Source organism: Sorex fumeus, unplaced genomic scaffold (genome assembly GCF_029834395.1).
Source record: "Sorex fumeus unplaced genomic scaffold, SorFum_2.1 ptg000098l, whole genome shotgun sequence".
NCBI lineage: Eukaryota > Metazoa > Chordata > Mammalia > Eulipotyphla > Soricidae > Sorex > Sorex fumeus.
In genome coordinates this window covers 71,556,165-71,575,237 of record NW_026606155.1, presented here as the reverse complement: position 1 = coordinate 71,575,237, position 19,073 = coordinate 71,556,165, and the positions used below count along the sequence as shown (strand labels likewise).

At 43.3% G+C, this 19,073-nt stretch overlaps 1 protein-coding gene across 2 annotated transcripts in view; it reads left to right on the top strand.

Annotated features, from left to right (window-relative positions):
* The window catches only part of LOC130041170 (dehydrogenase/reductase SDR family member 4), a 330,800-nt gene that overhangs the window by 259,561 nt on the left and 52,166 nt on the right, over positions 1-19,073 (top strand). The window lies entirely within an intron of this gene.

The window sequence follows — 19,073 nt, the reverse complement described above, 5'->3', positions numbered from 1 at the left end:
AAGTGCATCAGCAGCCTGATGGCGCCTTCAGACTTCCAGATACCCCAAAATTGCTGCTGTGCCTTTGGCCAGACCCCAAAAACTTTAGGAAAAGTTTACCAAGAAAGTAAATGGTCAAAAGTTAGGTATGTGGGAGACACACCCACAAACCACCTCCGGCTCAGCTATATAATTGGAGGCATGGCCTCTCTGGTTCCTGGTCGAACTGCTTAATGGCCATGATTCCAAAGACTCAGAAATAAATCTTGAAACCCAGCGGCTTTTGGCAGAAATGCGTCCAGTCCCTGCAGTAGGTTACCGGCACTGGGCCAACCCAGGTGGGAATAGGTTTCGTGCCTTGGCCTGTTCCCCCTGGCTGCCTGGTGGCCACCATCTGCCAGAGGCCATTGGACAGTCAGATTTGGGCCCGCAGTGTCAGACACGCCTCACGGGATGGGGGTGGAGCTGGGCCTTTCCTCCCCACCCCAATGAGACTCCAAGTCACCACCCACCAACAGCCTCTCTGGCTCCTGATCAAGCTGCTTAACGGCCATGATCCCAGAGACTCAGAAACAAATCTCAAAAACCCAGTGGCTTTGGGCAAAAATGCGTCTGGACCCTGCAGTTGGTTACTGTTGCCAGGCCACCCCAGAGGGGAAAGGGTGCTGTCCCTCCACCTGCTCCCCCTTGGAGGCTCGGTGACTACCATCTGCCAGAGGCCATTGGACAGTCAGGTTTGGGCCCGCAGTAACAAGACACACGGGGTCTCACGGGATGGGGCTGGAGCTGGCCCTTTCCTCCCTGTCCCAAGGAGACCCCAAGTCGCCATCCATGAATGGCTTTTCTGGCTCCTGAGTAAGCTGCTTAACAGCCATGATCCTAGAGACTCACAACCAAATCTCGAAACCCAGCATCTTTTGGCAGAAATGCATGCAGTCCCTGCAGTGGGTTACTGGTGCTGGGCCGACCCAGGTGGGAATACGTTTCATGCATTGCATAGTCCTGGCTCATGCACTCAGGAATTACTCCTGGCGGTGCTCAGGGGATCATATGGGATGCTGGGAATCAAGGCAAATGCCCTACCTGCTCTGCTATTGATCCAGTCCCAAAAATCATTTTTAAGTGAAAGTTTGCATAATTTTAAAATATGCCGGTTGCAGGATATAAGTAGGGGTCAAGGAGATAGCAGAGGGTTAAAAAACCATACGTTGCATGTTCCCAATTCCAGTTTGATCCCCAGCACCACATGTCCCCCCAAGCATTTCCTGGCACTGGGCTGATCCAGGTGGTCCCCAGCACCTTGGGACTTGAGCAACACTGCACAATCAGGCCCTAACACTGAGCAGCTGGCCCATTTGACTTCCCCATCTCTGCAAGACACTATCCAAGAAAACAACCCCTTCTTGCTCCACTCAGCATACTGGTAGATCTGCAGCTGAAGAGCTGGAAGAGATTGAAAATAGCCACCAGGACTTCAAAATAATCAAAAGAATTTTACCAGGAGCTCACCTGTGAGCCACGGAGTACAACTCTCCTATAGCATGCCCAGCTGGTGCACAAGAAACCATACATGTACCTTGTGTAAACACACAAAAAAGGACGGGCAAGGGGAAGGCAGCAGCTTATCTCTCCCGCCGCCCACGTTCGGTAGTCTCAGGCCATTTCCCCACTCCAGGGAGGTCGATGGCGATGGTCAGGCGAAGGAAGGAAAAGAGGGCCAGGCTGGTTGGTCTTAGCAGCAATTTATTACATGGAAGAAATGTATGTCATGGAGGCCTCAGGAGTCCTCAAGCACGTGCACCCCCTTGTTCTCTCAGCTTCTGTCCTCAGCCCCATCTTCCCAGGTTCTCTGACGCACTAGAGAGCCCCGAAAATCCCCTTATATAGATCATAGTACCTCTGAAGGGCGCAATATAGTAATGTCATCAAAAGGAGTTACAGAAAGAACACTGAGGTGGCAAACCATACATTGTTTCTTTACATCCACATTGTTTCTTTACATTTGCAGGCCAGTAATCCTGGCCTCACCTTTTACAAACTACAAGCACTTGGATTAGCACATCAAAGACCAGTCTGCTAGAGCTTGGAGTCTACATCTCAAAGATCAGCCTGCCTGGAGCCAGGCATCTACATCTCAAAGATCAGGCCTGGCTTAGCACCTGGGATCTGCTACCTAAGACCAGCTAGGTTCCTGTGAGATAAGGGAAACTGCCTCAATATACTGAAATCATTTACTGAAGGCAGTTTGAAGGGGAGAAAAGCAGGTAGGGCATTTGTCTTGCACGCAGTCAATCCATGTGTGATCTCCGGCACCCATATACATATACGTCTCCTGAGTCCACAAGGAGTGATTTCTGAGTGCAGAGCCAGGAATAAGCCTTGAATGCTGCTGGATGTGGCCACCAGTTCCCGCATTCTGCCCCCCCCCCCACCTCCCCTGCGTGCACACACGCACAAGAGAGATTTCAATGAATAGACCTAAAGAAAACAAAGAGACTCTAATCACCTGTTCTGACTTGTGAAATTAAGAGAAAACATAAAATTTTAAGAATCCCCTCTCCAAGAAGGAATGTAAAGTATGGAGTAGATGCACTCATATAAAAGATCTGAGCAAACCTCAAAATCCCTAGTCAGACTAGTGAAGTCAGCCAATAAATAAATAAGGAAAAAATATCTCATTTGAATGAAAATACAGCATCCAAAAATTCAAGGACTCAAAAAATCAAGGAATTAAAAAACTAAGGACAACAGCATCAAAAGAACATCATAATATATCAGCAACCAAGTTGCAAAGAAAAGGAGATCCAAAAGTTGCCTGATGACTAATTCAAATAATTCTTTTTAAAGAAGCTCAGAGAGCTAAAAGAGAACAAAGATAGACATCTTAATTAAATCCAGAAGACAGAACATGAATAAAGTTCAACCGAGATAGAAATCATTTAAAAGAACCAATCAGAAAATGTGGAAGAGATGAATATTTAAAAATGAAATAAAATGCACTAGAGAATGTCAACATCAGATTTGTTCAACCATAAAAAATATTCATAAGGCAAAAAATAGGTCATTTGCAATTTCCCAATCAGAAAGAAAAAAATTAAAGGAAAAAAGCACCATGAATTACGGGCATCATCAAAAAAAAAAACCTACATATTCATTATAAAAAACCCAGAAGGAGAACAGAGAATGAGGAAGAATGTTTATGTAAATAAATAAAAATTAGCTTAAAAAAACTTGGGAAATATATGACCATTCTGGAACATGAAATTTACTGTACAGGTTGAAGTCAAAAAGAACTTTACCAATATAAAATATGGTAGTACAGTCAAAGGTCAATTATAAGAATTTACAAAACAATTTTTATTCAAAAGAAACTCATCACATATCAGTGAAACCACCATCAAACTAAGAACACACTTATTTCTCAACAGAAACCTTGCAAACCAGAAGACAGTGAGATGTTCCACGTGCTGAAAGAAAAAAAAAATACCAACCAAAAGTAATTTACCTAGCAAAGCTGTTATTCTGAAATAAAAGGGATATAAAAGTTTTTCAGACAAAATATAAGTTATGGGGGCTGGAGAGATAGCACAGCGGGTAGGGCTTTTGCCTTGCACGCAGCCAACCCGGGTTCGATTCCCAGCATCCCATATGGTCCCCTGAGCACCGCCAGGAGTAACTCCTGAGTGCAGAGCCAGGAGAACCCCTGTGCACCGCCAGGTGTGACCCAAAAAGCAAAACAAAATAATAATAAGTTATCTCATCGTCACAATACCTATCTTACAAAATATGCTAAAAGAGTTCTTTATGCTGACATAAAAAGGTATGAAAAACTAAAACCACTGCTTAAGAAAAGTATATAATCAAATTCAGAATATTTTAAAAAATAATATTTTAATATAGTACGATGGTTTATAAATCACTTAACTCTAAAGACCAAGGGTTGTTGGACAAAAGTATTAGAATATAATTATATCTGAATAAACTGTTAACAGATACACAATATTAAAAGATAAACTGAGGAGCTGGAACAATAAATAGTACAGTGGGTAGGGTGCTTGCCTTGTATGCCTTGTATGCAGCCTACCCAGGTTCAATCCCAACACCTCAGATGGTTCCCTGAGCCCTGACTGTAGTGATCCTGGAACGCCCTGACTGTAGTGATCCTGGAACGCAGAGTCAGGAGTAAGCCCGGACCACTACCCAGTATGGCCCAAAGATAGAGAGAAAAATTCTTTTTAAAGGGAAAGGAGGGATTATACAGCAAGTAGGGCATTCACCTTGCATGCAGCCAACTGGGGTTTGATCCCACATGGTTCCCTTAGCACTGCCAGGAGTGATTCCTAGTGCACAACTAGGAGTAACCCCTGAGCATCACTGGGTGTAACACAAGAACAAACAAAAGATATAAGTTGTGACATTAAAATTATGAAATATGATGGAGGAAGAGCTATGTCACTAGTACAGGGTTAAGGTACTTACCTTGCACACAACTGACCTGGGTTTGACTCCCAGAACTGAGTAGGGTCCCTGGAGTCAGCCAAGAGTGATCCCTGGGTGCAGAGTCAAGGAGTGAGACCTGAGTACAACCCAGAGTAGTCCCCCAAAAACAAAAACAAAAGCAATTGATAACGAAGCATAAAAGTAGGATTTTTTGTTTCTTTTTATAGAACTTTAAGTTGTTAGCGGCTTAAAATAGACTGTTAATGGGAATCACAAAACAAGAACCGAAGGCAGATGTATGAAAGATAAATAAAATTTTAAAAGATAAAAAAATTAAAGTATACCCTAAAGACACTAATCAAACTATAAAGGAAGATTACAAGAGATGAAGAAAGGGTAAAAAGGAACACAAAAGAGCTATATCATTCCTATAAATAATTATTTTAAACTGACTAAATTAGATCAAAAGGTAGAATTGTTGAATAGATTAAAACACATATATGTGACTAAAGAATATGCTACTTACATGAGATTTGTTAATAGCTTTAGGCATACACATAAACTGATAATAATGGCATGGGAAAAAATTCCATATAAATTTTACCAATAAGAGCAGAGATAGCTATACTTATAACAGACAAGCAAACAGACTTTAGTGTAAAAACTGTAACAAAAAACAGCCTTACATAGTATCTATCTTCATTGTCTACGCACCAACATCTAATTATGATGACGGAGAAATTGAGAAGTTCTACATGGAGCTGGAGACGTTCTATAAAGAAGACCACACCTTCTACAAGATCATTGTGGGTGATTTTAATGCCAAGATAGGACCGAGAAGATCAGCTGAAGAACTTCACATCGGGACCCATGGCCTAGAATGGAACGAACAGGGTGAGAGACTGTCTGAGTTCATCATGTCGACCAAGACCATCCATGGTAACTCACAGTTCCAGAAGGCCGAATCTAAACTTTGGACCTGGGAGTCTCCCGGTGGACGATTCCACAACGAAATAAACCACATCATATTCAATTGACGGTTTTGCCTGACCAATGTCGCTGTTGTCCCAAAATTCTGAACGGGATCGGACCACCGTCTCCTTCGTGCAAAATTCTACTTCACAGAGCGGGGAGAAAGGGCTGCAAAGTTTAAAAAGAGAACTTTCAGAACGACCACCTACTGGGAGCTCTTTGGCACTATTGTGGCAACATGGGAAGATGCCACTGATGACAACATTGACGAGGAATACGATCGACTGGTTCAGCACCTCCATGATTGTGCAAGGAACGCCAAGAGAGAGATAGCCACAAAAAAACCGCCTGTCTTCGAAAACTCTTGAGCTTATTCGCCAATGTGGTTTGGCGCATGCCTCAGGCAACCTCAAGCAAACGTCCAAGCTTGCAAAGCAGTGCAGAGATGCGATCAAGGAAGAGAGAAGAGCAGAAGTGCTGGTAGATGCAGCAGAAGCCGGGAAAAGTATTCGTAACGCCCGCTTGTCCTTCGCCAACTACAAGACCAAGATGACTGCCCTCCGAATCAGGGACGCTGTCTCGTTTGCCAAGCTGTCAAAAATCAGATGGGCTGGTCACGACGTAATGAGATTTAAAGATGACCGCTGGACTAGAGCTGTTACCGACTGGATTCCACGGGATGTCAAAAGACCGTGTGGCCGCCCACCTACCAGATGGTCAGACTTCTTCATCAAGATCATGAATGATCAGTTTGAGGCTTTTCGTGTTCCTAGAGTGAACAGACGCCATTGGGCTACACTAGTATGCGACAGGGACAAATGGAGACATTACTGGCGCCGCTCGAGCAAATCGCAGATTAACTGGAAGTCAAGTGATCAAGTGATCAAGTGACATAGTAATAAAGAGATTCAATTAAGCAATTCATTGATGAATATAACAACTGTAAATATATATGCACTTAACAGAAGAACATATCATGCAAATGTTAACAAATCTGAAGGGAAAAGTAGAAATGCAACAATAGTAGGGGACTTCAATACTGCACTTTCCAGAGTGAATAAACCACCCAGACATCAAATCAGTTAAGTAACACTGGGCTTCAAATAGATTTATCGATATACCAAACATCCCACCCCAAAATAGCAGAACACACATTCTTCTTAAGCATACAAAATGTATCATCAGGTATAGATCAGTAATATATTATAAAATCATGGATACATTATATTATAAAATGAATAGAAAAAATTTTAAATTTTTGAATCATATTCAGTATCTTTTCTGACCACAATTGTATGAAATGAGAAATTCGTAATAGGAAGAAAGCTATAAAAATTTACAAATAAATGAAAGTTAAGCAACACAATTCTGAAGAACCAATGAGTCTAAAAGAAATTAAAGGGGCTTTCAAGCTTGATCCTGTAGCCTCGACACCACACCAACCTCCACCATCTCAGCAAGCCAGTTCCACATCTCAGACCCTCTCTTATTCCTCCAACCTTCCAGGACCAATTCCACATTCCCTGAACCATGTGGCTGAACAGCTCTATTCAACACACCTCACACTGCACATACTTTACCTCCTCTTACTGTGTAAGACCAAAGGAAGGAAAAAAACAACACCCAGCTCAATCTTTCAGAGACTCCCAGGGGAGCTAACTACAAAGATTCACCCTCAGCACAAACATGAGAACAGCACAGTATGGGACAGATGTACAGAAGCCCACCAAGATCAATGAGTGAAAATAATGATTCAGGAGGCTCTACCAGTACTAACCAGCTCTGCCAAATCTTAGAGAATGACCTTAGTGACACCATGTTGAAGATGTTTAAAGAGCTTAAAGAAACAATGACACTGGTAGTCAGCAAAGCTTGAGAAAGTATGAGAAGGAAATGAGAAAACTACACTCAGAAGTAACTGAAATGAAGAGTACGGTAGGTGAAATTTTAACAACTCAAAAGAAGCTCTGAGCATCAGGATAACAGTGGCTGAAGAAAAGATCAACAAACCCTAAGAAGAGATGCAGGAAACCTCTAAAAAACAAAACTTAAGATGCTACAACTGGTTAAAGAAACCATAGTACTTCTACACAACAGAAGAGTATGCAGCAGTTAGGAAAATGAAGTCATGAAATTCGCTTATAAATGGATGAACATGGAGAGTATCATGCTGAATGAAATAACTCAGGAGGAGAAGGACATAAAATGATTGCACTTATTTGTGGAATAAATAATAATAATAATACAAGACCAATACCCAAGGACAGTAGAAACAAGGGCAAGGAAGATTAGCCCACAGTTGGAAACCTGCCTCAAGTGCTGGGGGAGAAGGCAATTGAGATAGAGAAAGGATCATTATGACAAAGATAGTTGGAAATGATCACTCTGGATAGAAACTGCGTGCTGAAAATAGGCAAAGGAACAAACATGATAACCTCTCAGTATCTATGTTTCAGACCATAGTGCCCAGAAGGAAAGGGGGGGAGAGAGAGAGAAAGAGAGAGAGAGAGAGAGAGAGAGAGAGAGAGAGAGAGAGAGAGAAGAGAAGGAAAGTGCCTGCCATAGAGCCACAGAGGCAGGCTTGGGAGGGAAGGGTGGCAGGAGGGAAACTGGGATCATTGGTGATGGGAAATGGACATTGGTGGAAGGAGGGGTGTTAGATTATTGTATGACTGAAACCCAATCACAAATAGCTTTGTAACTGTGTATCTCACAGTAACTTAATTTAAAAAATAAATGTTTTCAATAAAAATACATAAAATGGGGAGAAAAATGAAATTTTAAAAAACAAATTAACAGAACACCAGAGCATCATGAAATGACTTCAAGAGCAACAATATAAGACTCACTCACGTCCCTGAAGACTAGGAAAACAAACGAACAACAACAACAACAACAACAAAAAACAAAAACAAAAATACAGTCTTTTGGCAGTTTCTTTTGCTTATTTGTTTTTGTTTTGGGGCCACACCCAGAGATGCTCAGGGATTCTCCTGTCTTTATATTCAGGAATCACTCCTAGCAGTGCTTGGTGGACCTTATGGAATGTCGCAGATCAAACCAAGGTTGGCCACATGCAACAAGCACCCTAGCTGCTGTGCTATCTCTCCAGTCCCATATTCTGACATTTTACAAAATTAATTTTCCCAGAAATTTTCACAATTATTTGTCCTTTAAACACCCAGTATTGAAAGAGACCAGTGCAATGAGCCCCATTTGCTGTATCATGTGCAAATGGTTCATGCTTGAGCTTCTTTCTCTTGAGGTAGCTTAAATCACACAATATTACTGAATGATCTCACTCATGTGTGGTATTTAGAGAAACAATATGAGATAATGGAAGGTGTCAAATGATTGCAAACTCTTGACCCAGGATTATAGATCTGAGAGTGCCAATAAAGGGGGAGGAGAAAGAATGGGGACAGGGAATGATGAGATGAACTAGATATAACATAAGGACATCTGCGGAGGGTCTTGGGCACTTCGGGGTTGGACAGGTGAGGTAAACTATGTACATCAAAACCATAAGCATCATATAATCATGTGACCCAAACTACAATAATTTTTAATGAATTTGCTAAGGAGCCAATGTGAAGGATGGAAGGGTATCTTGAGACATTGATGGAGGGATGCTGGCAATGATATGGAGTGAGAACATTATATCCCTGAAACTCTATTATGAACTGTCTTGTAAATTTACAGTCTCATGCCCTAATAGAAATTGGAAAAAATAAATATATAATAAAATAAAAACTAAATAAATAAGTAAAATAGCAGAATATTCAAGACACTAGAGAGCCAGGGATGTAGCTCAGTCGTACTTGCATTGCATGTGTGAGGCCCTGAGTGTGATCCCCAGGACCACAATAAATCAGTCATAGAAAAGACAATTAGAGGCGACACTTAGCCTTCAATAACTGACCGATAACTCTCAGCTTCTTCCATCCTTTTCCAGAGCATTCATCTAGCTTCTTATCCCCCCTCTGTCTGGAGATGAATGCTTTCCCTGTCCCCAGAAGGCCATCAAAGAATGAACCAATGAGCAACAGCACCTCCCCCTCTGTCTATCAGATCATCTTCCCACTGTGCTGCCGGTGGGGTGGCCAGGAGGTCTGGTTCACAACCCCATCTCTTCATCTTCTTTCTTAGAACCCACTGTTCCTGGGGCTGGAGCAATAGCACAGTGGGTAGGGTGTTTGCCTGGCACGTGGCGCACCGGATTTGATTTCCAGCATCCCAGATGGTTCCCTGAGCACTGCCAGGAGTTATTCCTTAGTGCAGAGCCAAGAGTAACCCCTGTGCATTGCCAGGTGTGACCCCAAATTAAAATAGTAATAATAAATAAATCCACTGTTCCTGCTTGGGTTTCCCAGGAAGCAGACTCTGAGTTGGAACAAATATGTCAGGGATGTCTGACGGCATTTTTTTGCCTTTGATGCCCATGACAGGGATGAGCAGGTCACAGCGGGCAAGGCAAAAAAGGAAGTCCGATGTCAAGGAAAAGTCTATGGACACTTCAGTGTCCACAGACTGAAGGGACACGTGAGGTGGACCTGACCCTCAGTTCCCTCCAGAGTTGGAATGAGATGGGTGGGCTCAGAAAACTGGATGTTGGCTGCTGGGAAGGGCCTGACCTTGGGCCCTGCAGCTCTTTCAGCACCCCTGAAGTGTCTGATTGTTGAAGGTTTTCTTCCAGAAGCAGAAATAAAATCTTCTGGGGTAATAAGTCCTCCAATCCTACAAGTGACCCAGGCAGTAAATGTCAGCAAAAATCATGTAATCCAGCCACTGAACCTAGACATACTTATTACATAAGTCCTTAGGTGATATTTGTCCACATGAGAAAGGTCCAAGGACAGTGTGTTCTGTCCCTGCTCGTTCTCAGGAACAGGGCGACCTGTGACATCAGCGAACCTGGGCCCTCACAGCTATCAGAATCACCCCCAGCAGTGGCTTTATGACTCAGTCCTATGGCAGTTGGCAGGATGCCTCAGTTTCTCACTGCATGGGCTCTCCTTAGGTCTACTTAAGTGTCTACAAAACAAATGGTTGGCTTCCCTCAGAGCAGGTGGCCCGAGAGGGCAAGAAAGAGAACACTTAATTCCATTCAAGTTTTCATCTCAGACATCACAAGCCATCACTTCTGCCACAACCTATGCTTTACTTTTTGTTATTGTTTTTTTTATTAATTTTTTTTCTGGAATTGCAGTGAGATACACTGTGGGGGGCCCGCATAACCACTCTCCGGCCCTCGGAGGTGGCCCTAGGATCCGTAGGTGCCGGGAAGGACCAACCGAATGAACACAAGACACAAGAGACAGAGCACAGTTTAGAAACAGAGAGAAAAAGGGACAGACTTTATTGGGGGCAATCAGGGTATATATCCATTAGTGAGGCAGCTACACTAAAGGTCGTGCCCATATATCGTTAGGAAGGTTTGTTTTTACATATCATGCATTACAAGGTTTATGTGTATCTCGTACCAGACACGAGGTGATTACACAAAGGGCCATGTCCATATGATTTATAAAATTTACATGCATCACGTACCAGACACGAAATAGTTACTTCTTGTTATTACTGACAGCCATGACAGATGTTCTCTCAGGATATCCATACATCAAGATAACCATACATAGCACTGGCTTTGCCTGTTGCAGGGTCACGTAGGTCAAGACGACCATACATAGCACAGGCTATGCCTGCTTCGGGGTCATAGGTCAGGATGACCATACCTAGCACAGGCAATTAGGCCTTGGTCAGTTAAAGGGCCAGCTTCCCACAATACACAGTTACAAAGTTGTTCATGATTGGATTTCAATCATACAATGTTCCAACATCCATCCCTTCACCAGTGTATATTTCCCACCACCAATTCTCTCTCTCTCTCTCTCTCTCTCTCTCTCTCTTTCCCTGTGCCTGTGTCTCTCTTTCTCTCTGTCTCTCTCTTTCTCCCTCTCTCTCCTATAGCCTATGCTTTAAAAATAAGTTATTTAAAAATGGCCTACACTTAAGGTGAAGGGAAATGAGCTCCACCTTTTCCAGGAAGTGGTATCACACTTCCTTAGTATGATTGAAGACATTTTTATCTAATCAAATATTTACATCTAATAATTGAGACACATTCTCAAACTAATAATATAGAGAGGAGGTATTTTCCAAATACTGAGAGTGTTTCCCAGCTACCTCTTAGGAAGAGAGTAGACTAAAGAAGTCAAGTAACAGGGTCGGAGCAATAGCACAGCAGGTAGAGCATTTGCCTTGCACGTGGCCGACCTGGGTTGGATCCCTGGCATCACAAACGGTCCCCCAAGCACCGCCAGGAGTAATTCCTGAGTGCAGAGCCAGGAGTAACTCCTGAGCATCACCGGGTGTGACCCAAAAAGCTGTCACTGTCACTGTCACTGTCCTCCCATTGTTCATCGATTTTGCTCGAGGGGGCTCAGTAACGTCTCCATTTTGAGACTTGTTGTTACTTCGCTGTTACACGGTAACAAGTCTCAAAATGGAGACATTGCTAAACCCAAAAAGCAAAAAAAAAAAAAATCAAGTAAACAGAAATTTTTGATTTTTCTCTGCTTTTTAATAAGAAGAATGTTTTGGTCATGCTTTGGTGACTTTTTTTTAAAAAAATACTGAAATTTTATTGGCTACTGGAAACATGGCAACAAGAAATAAAACAGATTGCCAGATGTTCACAAAGATTCTAATTTTCTACAGACTTCTGATTGTTTCTCCTGTCCTTCCCACCCAACTATGCCAGAGGGAATAAGTGATAATTGCTAAGAGCTTCTTGGAGGAGTCATTGTTTTCCTAGTAGGTAAAATGAGTCACTATGGCTGTGCTTTATGGAGAAGTGAAAGGTTGGGGAAAAACATTAGCACCATTAGTCTGTTTCCTCCATCCTGGTTCTTCATCCACAATTTCATTTATGTGGAAATCATCTTATTAGCTCTGATGGCTTGATTACAGGCTCTGGCTGGGGCACAGACATCCCAGGGGGAGTGTCCAGACAGAACTGAAGGTTTTATGCCTTCATCCCATCCCTAGAGATTATGTGTCCCACAAACACCACATTTTCCAGCATCCAGGATTCACCCTGGCATCTCCAGAGTAGGGGAGCCTTGTGAGAGGACCTGTCACTATCCAGGCAGAAAAGCCACACTGCCAGAGGGTGGGGACTGACCTCTGAGGGTCTGCAAAGAAAGTTTCTTCTGCTGGGAATCAAGATGTGTCCACCCTTCCCAGGCCTCTGCTGACCCCTTCAGGCAAGGGGGGAAACTTCACTGGTGTCCACTTCAACATAACACTCATCTCCTCAGGGGTCTGCGCCTTCCTGGAAGGAATTGCTTACAGAGACAGCAGAGTCTATAGACCCCATGCTGCATGGAGCAAACCTGGCCTGTCAGGGGAACAGGAAGAAAGAGATCAGAACTTCTCCCTGATAAAGATAAAGGGCGAAAAAAAAATGGGCCTGTGGCCCCAGAAGCACAGCTAGAGGTACCCAAGTTTAAAGGACTAGTGAGCCCTCCTCACCTTTCAAGCCTTGAATTGACTGTTTGTTTGAGACTCCCTTCTTTTGGAGATTATAAGACACTAAACAATTCTCATTTGGGGAAACATTTTTTATTTGGGCCGGGCTGCTTCTAAAACCTGGAGGTCCTACTGGTATGTGCCAGAATTCAGATACAAGCCAGCCATCCCAGAGTGCTGTGTGCATCGCCCTGGGCACTTCTTTTTTTTTTTTATTTGTTTCTTTGATGGCTTTTTTTAATTTTTATTAGTTAGACACCATGAGGTACAGTTGTAGACTTACAAATTTTGTGCTTGGGTTTCAATTATACAATGATCAAATACCCATCCCTCCACCAGTGCCCATTTCCCACCACCACGGATCCCAGTATCCCTCCCATCCCCCAACCCCCATCTTATGAGGTAAAGAGGCTGCTGGCTGGAGCAATAGCACAGCGGTAGGGCGGTAGGGCTTTTGCCTTGCACCCAGCCAGCGGTTCGATTCCTCCGCCCCTATCCGAGAGCCGGGCTGTAAGGTCCCTAGGGACCCTGAGAAAAATTCCAGAGCTAAACTCTGCTAATTAGTAACTCTTCCTTACCTGCCCCCTCCCTGGTAAAGCCTTGAGATGTAAATTCTGTCTCCATTTGTTGATCCTTCCTTATTGGGATGTAAATTCTGAAACCATTTGTTGACCCTTCCTTATCTGTTATCTCTGTTAGGAACTTTTTCCCTTACCTGCCTCCACCAGAATGCAGGAGCCACGAGCTGAGAATCAAAGGGAGCCAGGTAATAACCAAATGTCTGAGTTACCAGATACCCACTAGCCAAAATGCCTATGTACGTAAATGCTGATCTTTGAATCTATAGGCTAAGGAGTGATGTGCTTTTAAATGGATTGGTTAAGAAAGTATACGTTGTTACAAATCTATTGGCTATGAAATGCGAAGGCTTTGCTGTAACAGCCAGTGAAGACCTATATAAGATCCCCTTTGAATAAGTTTGGGGTCTTACCTGACAGCTTGACTCTGGCTAGCCAGCTCAATAAACTACCTGCTTGCTGATTGCATTCCTGCATGGTCCTTGTTTGCGGTCGGAGATCCAGAGTCGTGCCCTAACACGGCAAGCTACCGAGAGTATCTCACCCGCGTGGCAAAGCCTGGCAAACTACCTGTGATGTATTCAATATGCCAAACACAGTAACAAGAAGTCTCAAAATGGAAACATTACTGGACCTGCTCGAGCAAATGGATGAACATCGGGAGGACAGTGCAGTGCTAAGGAGGCCGCTGGCCCCATCCACCTGCATCATACCCAACTTCCATATTCCTCTGAGAAGCACAAGGTCAGGGGCCAGAGAGTCCTTCCTCCAGGGAGTGAGTCCCCATTCCAGCAGCTTCTCTAGAAGTGTCTCAACATACAAGTGCTAATTGTTTGCTTTCTACAGAGTAATCAGGTGGGGATTTTCCCCAGCAATCAGATTGGTCAAATGTTCCAGGTAAGACCAGCAAAGACAGCATGTTTTTAAAAAAGGGTGTCACCGGTGCTGGCGCGAATGTGGCAAGAAAGGGATCCTCCTTCACTGCTAGTGGGAATGCCGACTGGTTCAGCCCTTTTTGAAAATAGTATGGACAATTCTCAAAAAATTAGAAATTGAGCTCCCATTTAACCCAGCAATACCACTCCTGGGAATATATCCCAGAGAGGCAAAAAAAGTATAGTCGAAGTGACATCTGCACTTGTTTGTTCATTGCAGCACTCTTTACAATGGCCAGAATCTGGGAAAAAAACCCTGAGTGCCCAAGAACAGATGACTGGTTAAAGAAACTTTGGTACATCTACACAATGGAGTACTATGTAGCTGTTAGAAAAGATGAAGTAATAAAATTTACATAACAAGTGGTACTACATGGAAAGTATCATGCTAAGTGAAATGAGTCAGAGAGGGACAGACATAAAGAGATTGCATTTATCTGGGGAAAATAAAGTAACAAAATAGGAGATTAATACCCAATAATAGCGGAGATAAGTACCAGGAGGATTATTCCATGGCTTAGAGGCCAGCCAGCATGCTAGGGGAAAAGGCATCTCAGATAGAGACTGGAGCACCGAATAAAGGGTGTTTGGAGGATCCTCCCAGGATGGGAGATGCATGTTGAAAGTAGACTATAGACTGAACATGATTGTCACTCAGTGCCTCTTTTGCAGACCACAACACCCAAAAGGAGAGAGAAAACAAAAGGGAATGCCCTGCCACAGAGGCAGGGTGGGATGCGGAGGATGGGGGTGGGAGGGATACTGGGATCCATAGTGATGGAAAATGGGCACTGGTGGAGGGACGGGTATTTGATCATTGTATAATCGAAACCCAAGCACAAAAATTTGTAAATCTACAACTGTACCTCATGGTGTTTCACTAATAAAAATTTTAAAAAAATAAATAAATTTTTAAATTTTTTTTAAAAAATAATTAAAAAGTGTGTCAATGAAGTAACGAAGGGCAGATGGGAGCCATAAAATAGGAATTAGCAATGGACAAAACAACAACATTTTTGTAAGATCTCATGCCACTCAAGACCTTTATGAGAAAATGGGCTGGAAATGTTTAAGCTTCCTTACAGAGATGCCTTCAAAATCTGCACCGGAAGTAATCCAGGCAGCAAGTTCTCAACAATGAGCTCTTTCATCTAGTATCCAGTCTGGAAATTGCTCTCTTCAACAGCAAGGGATACATCAGTGCCTCCGTACCCAGCAGGAAGAGAGAAGCCATCTGCAAACACTAAGAAATATGCACTGTTTGTAGAGTAAAAAATTACAACCCCTGAAGCCAGCTCAGTAATGGTCCTTAAAGGCAGCAGTCTCCTAATTTCCAGAATCTGTGGCTGTTGCCTACTATGGGAATAAGTGCATAATAGATGGGGATTCTCAGGGCTGGAGCAATAGCACAGAGGGTAGGGCATTTGCCTTGCACGCGGCCAACCCGGGTTTGAGTACTGACATCCTATATGGTCCTCCAAGCACTGACAGGAGTAATTCCTGAGTGCATGAGCCATTTGGAGTAACCCCTGAGCATCTCTGGGTGTGACCAAAAAAAAAGGGGGGGGGGGGGCGGGAATTCTCTTAGAGACATGTTCCGGGTGGGCTCAAAATCTGATCACTGGTGTGCTTGTAGGAAGCAGGCAGGGAGATGCTTGCTACAGGGAGGAGGAGGAGAGGTGACAGTGATGACAGAAGCAGAGGTTCAAGCAATGCCCTAGAAGGAGGAGGAAGAGGCTACAGGCTAATGGATACAGGGGGGAATCTAGAAGTTGAAAAATACCAAAAAAAAATTTTTAAATGTACTCTTCCCTGAGAATTTATAAGGAATCAGACCCAGGTAGCTAAGCACCTGCCTTGCAAGCATGAGGCCACGGGTCAGTCCCCACTGTGGCCCATGTGAGCCCAGCTCTGCCATTCAAGCCTGGCAGCTCTGCTGTCTGAAACCTGGGGCACCACAAGTACTTCCTGGCCACTTAACAATCAGGCATATTTGAGCACTGCAACTAAAACAACAGCAGCAGCAACAGGAAAGGGGTTCCACCCCCCAGTGAGCACTACTAATGACAGGAAAAGATGTGCAAGCACTGAGGTGGGAGAGCAGCCCCTGGGAGCTCCAGGCTCTGGGTGAGCAGCACGGCCAGGGCTCACTGCAACACCAACACAGGGCAGCACGGGCAAGGGCACATTTCTTAAATAACAAAAAATTAAAATAATAAGTTTTCTAGAGGCTGGAGCTATAGCACAGCGGGTAGGGCATTTGCCTTGCACGCAGCCAATCTGGGTTCAATTCCCAGCATCCCATATGGTCCCTTGAGCACCGCCAGGGGTAATTCCTGAGCACAAAGCCACGAGTAACCCCTGTGCATCACCGGGTATGGCCAAAAAAAAAGGGGGGGGAGAAGAAGATGAAAAAAGAAAAAGAAATTCTGAGCCAGGGAGATAACTCAATGGGCTGAGCACACGCCTTGTATGTGGAAGGCCTGGGGTCAAGCCCTGGCACCCTAGCACTGCTGGGAGCAACTCCTGGCACAGAGCCAGGAATAGCCCCTGATCACCCCTGAGTGTGGTCCCCCAAAACTAAATAAATATGAAATGATTTTTTCTCATATTACCTGACATTCTTAATGTCTTTTTTAAAAAACTCTTTTAAAAATGTATTTTAGGGGCTGGAGCTATAGCACAGCGGATGGGGCATTTGCCTTGCATGTGGCCAACCTGGGTTTGATTCCCAGCATCTCATATGGTTCCCCAAGCACCACCAGGAGTAATTCCTGAGTGAAGAGCCAGGAGTAATCCCTGTGTATTGCCGGATGTGACCCAAACAGAAAAAAAAAAATTCTACATAAAATACATATTTTTCAAGCCAGAGAAATAACTCAACAGGTTACGCGTGTTTTACATGCAGGAGGCCAAGGTTCTATCCCCAGCACTTTCTCTCCTCTGAGCACCACTTAGAATGACCCCCAAGGGTGGACAATTTTCTGCCCTACCAAAAGTCCAAGCAGATGCATTCAGACCACAACAGCCACCAACAGGCCTCCAACAGAGCCTGCAACATCTCCAAAGTCTACAAAACTAATATCCCAGTAGGAGTACATCAGATTAGATGGGTTGCAAGTAGAAGCCAACTAATTTCAACTAGCAAAAACATTATCACAAAAGGTTTAACTTGCAACAAGCTTGGTAAACCCTCAGACAAGGTCTTAACTTCCCCATGGTGAGATACAACAAATTTTCTTTTAGTGAAATATTTTTTGATCATTCTATTAGCCATTTATGGTAACTAGTAATATAAAATAAATTATTGTGGTTGGGAAAATGAAGACAATGGTGGAGGTTCCGGTGACAGTTCTGGTGGGATTGGTGTTGGAATATTGGTGCTGGAATATTAAGTACCTGTAATAAATCATGAACAACCTTATAAACCATAGTGATTAAATAAAGTGGAGGGGAGAATGACCCCCAAGTACAAGGCTGGGAGTAGCTCTGGGCTACTCCTAGGTGTGGCCCCAAAATAAACACAAAAATTTTAGATGAAGCATGGTAGTTTTTATTGAACACAATTTACTTAGAAAGACATGAGGGGAGAGAAATTGAGAAGTTCATGTTCAAGAGAGAACATAAGCTTCTCCAGAAGGGATAAGCAAAGAAATATAGAGACAAGAAAGCAAGATATATGCTCATAGGAGAGCACAGGTTTGAAGAGCAAGGAAATAAACAATTTTAGGGCTGGAGAGATCGTATAGACAGTATAGCAGGTAAGGCATTGCCTTGCATACTACCAACCAGGGTTCGATCCCCAGCATGGCTTACAGTTCCCTAATCACTGCCAGGAGAGATTCCTGAGTGCAGAGCCAGGAACAACCCCTGAGCACCACAGGTATGGCCCAAAAACAAGAAAATAAAATTTTTAAAACACAACTTTTACTAATAAAATAAAAGGGACCAACCGCTTGACTTTAAGCCCAATGAGAGGATTTTGGACTTGTGACCTCCAGAACTGTAATAAAATTAATTTATGTTGTTTGAAGCTACTACTTTTATTGAAATTTGCTGCAGAAGGAACAGGAAGTTAATACATGGTGTGGTTTTCTATTATTTTTTGTTGTTGGGTTTATTTTATTGGCTTGGAGTTTGGGTTACCAGGGACTAGGGGGAGATAGGAGCCGGTGGGTTAATATAGTTTCATTTAATTGCTTGATTTTGTGGTGCTAGGACTCAAACCCAGATTCCTACCTATGAAGCATGAACTTTACCACTGAGCTACTACCCCAGTTGCTTTTATGAGGTTTCACTGAGGTAAGACTGACATCCAATGCCTGCAAATACTGTAATTGCTTTGATGTGTTTTGACCCATGTGCACCAATGAAATTATCATCACAGTCATACAAAAAAAGATTTGTTGCCTGCAAAGGCTGAATCACACCTCAGTAGTCCTTACTCCAGGCCCACCCTGACCTCCACCTTCAGACATGCACAGATTTATCCATCACTATATATTTGTTGTGTTTCTATTTATCTAATCATAGTATGGACTCATTTTTCCCTTGCTTCTTTCACACAACCTCATTATTTAGAGATTCATCTATGTTGTGTGCCTACCAATAATAGTTCATTCCTTTCGGCTGCTAA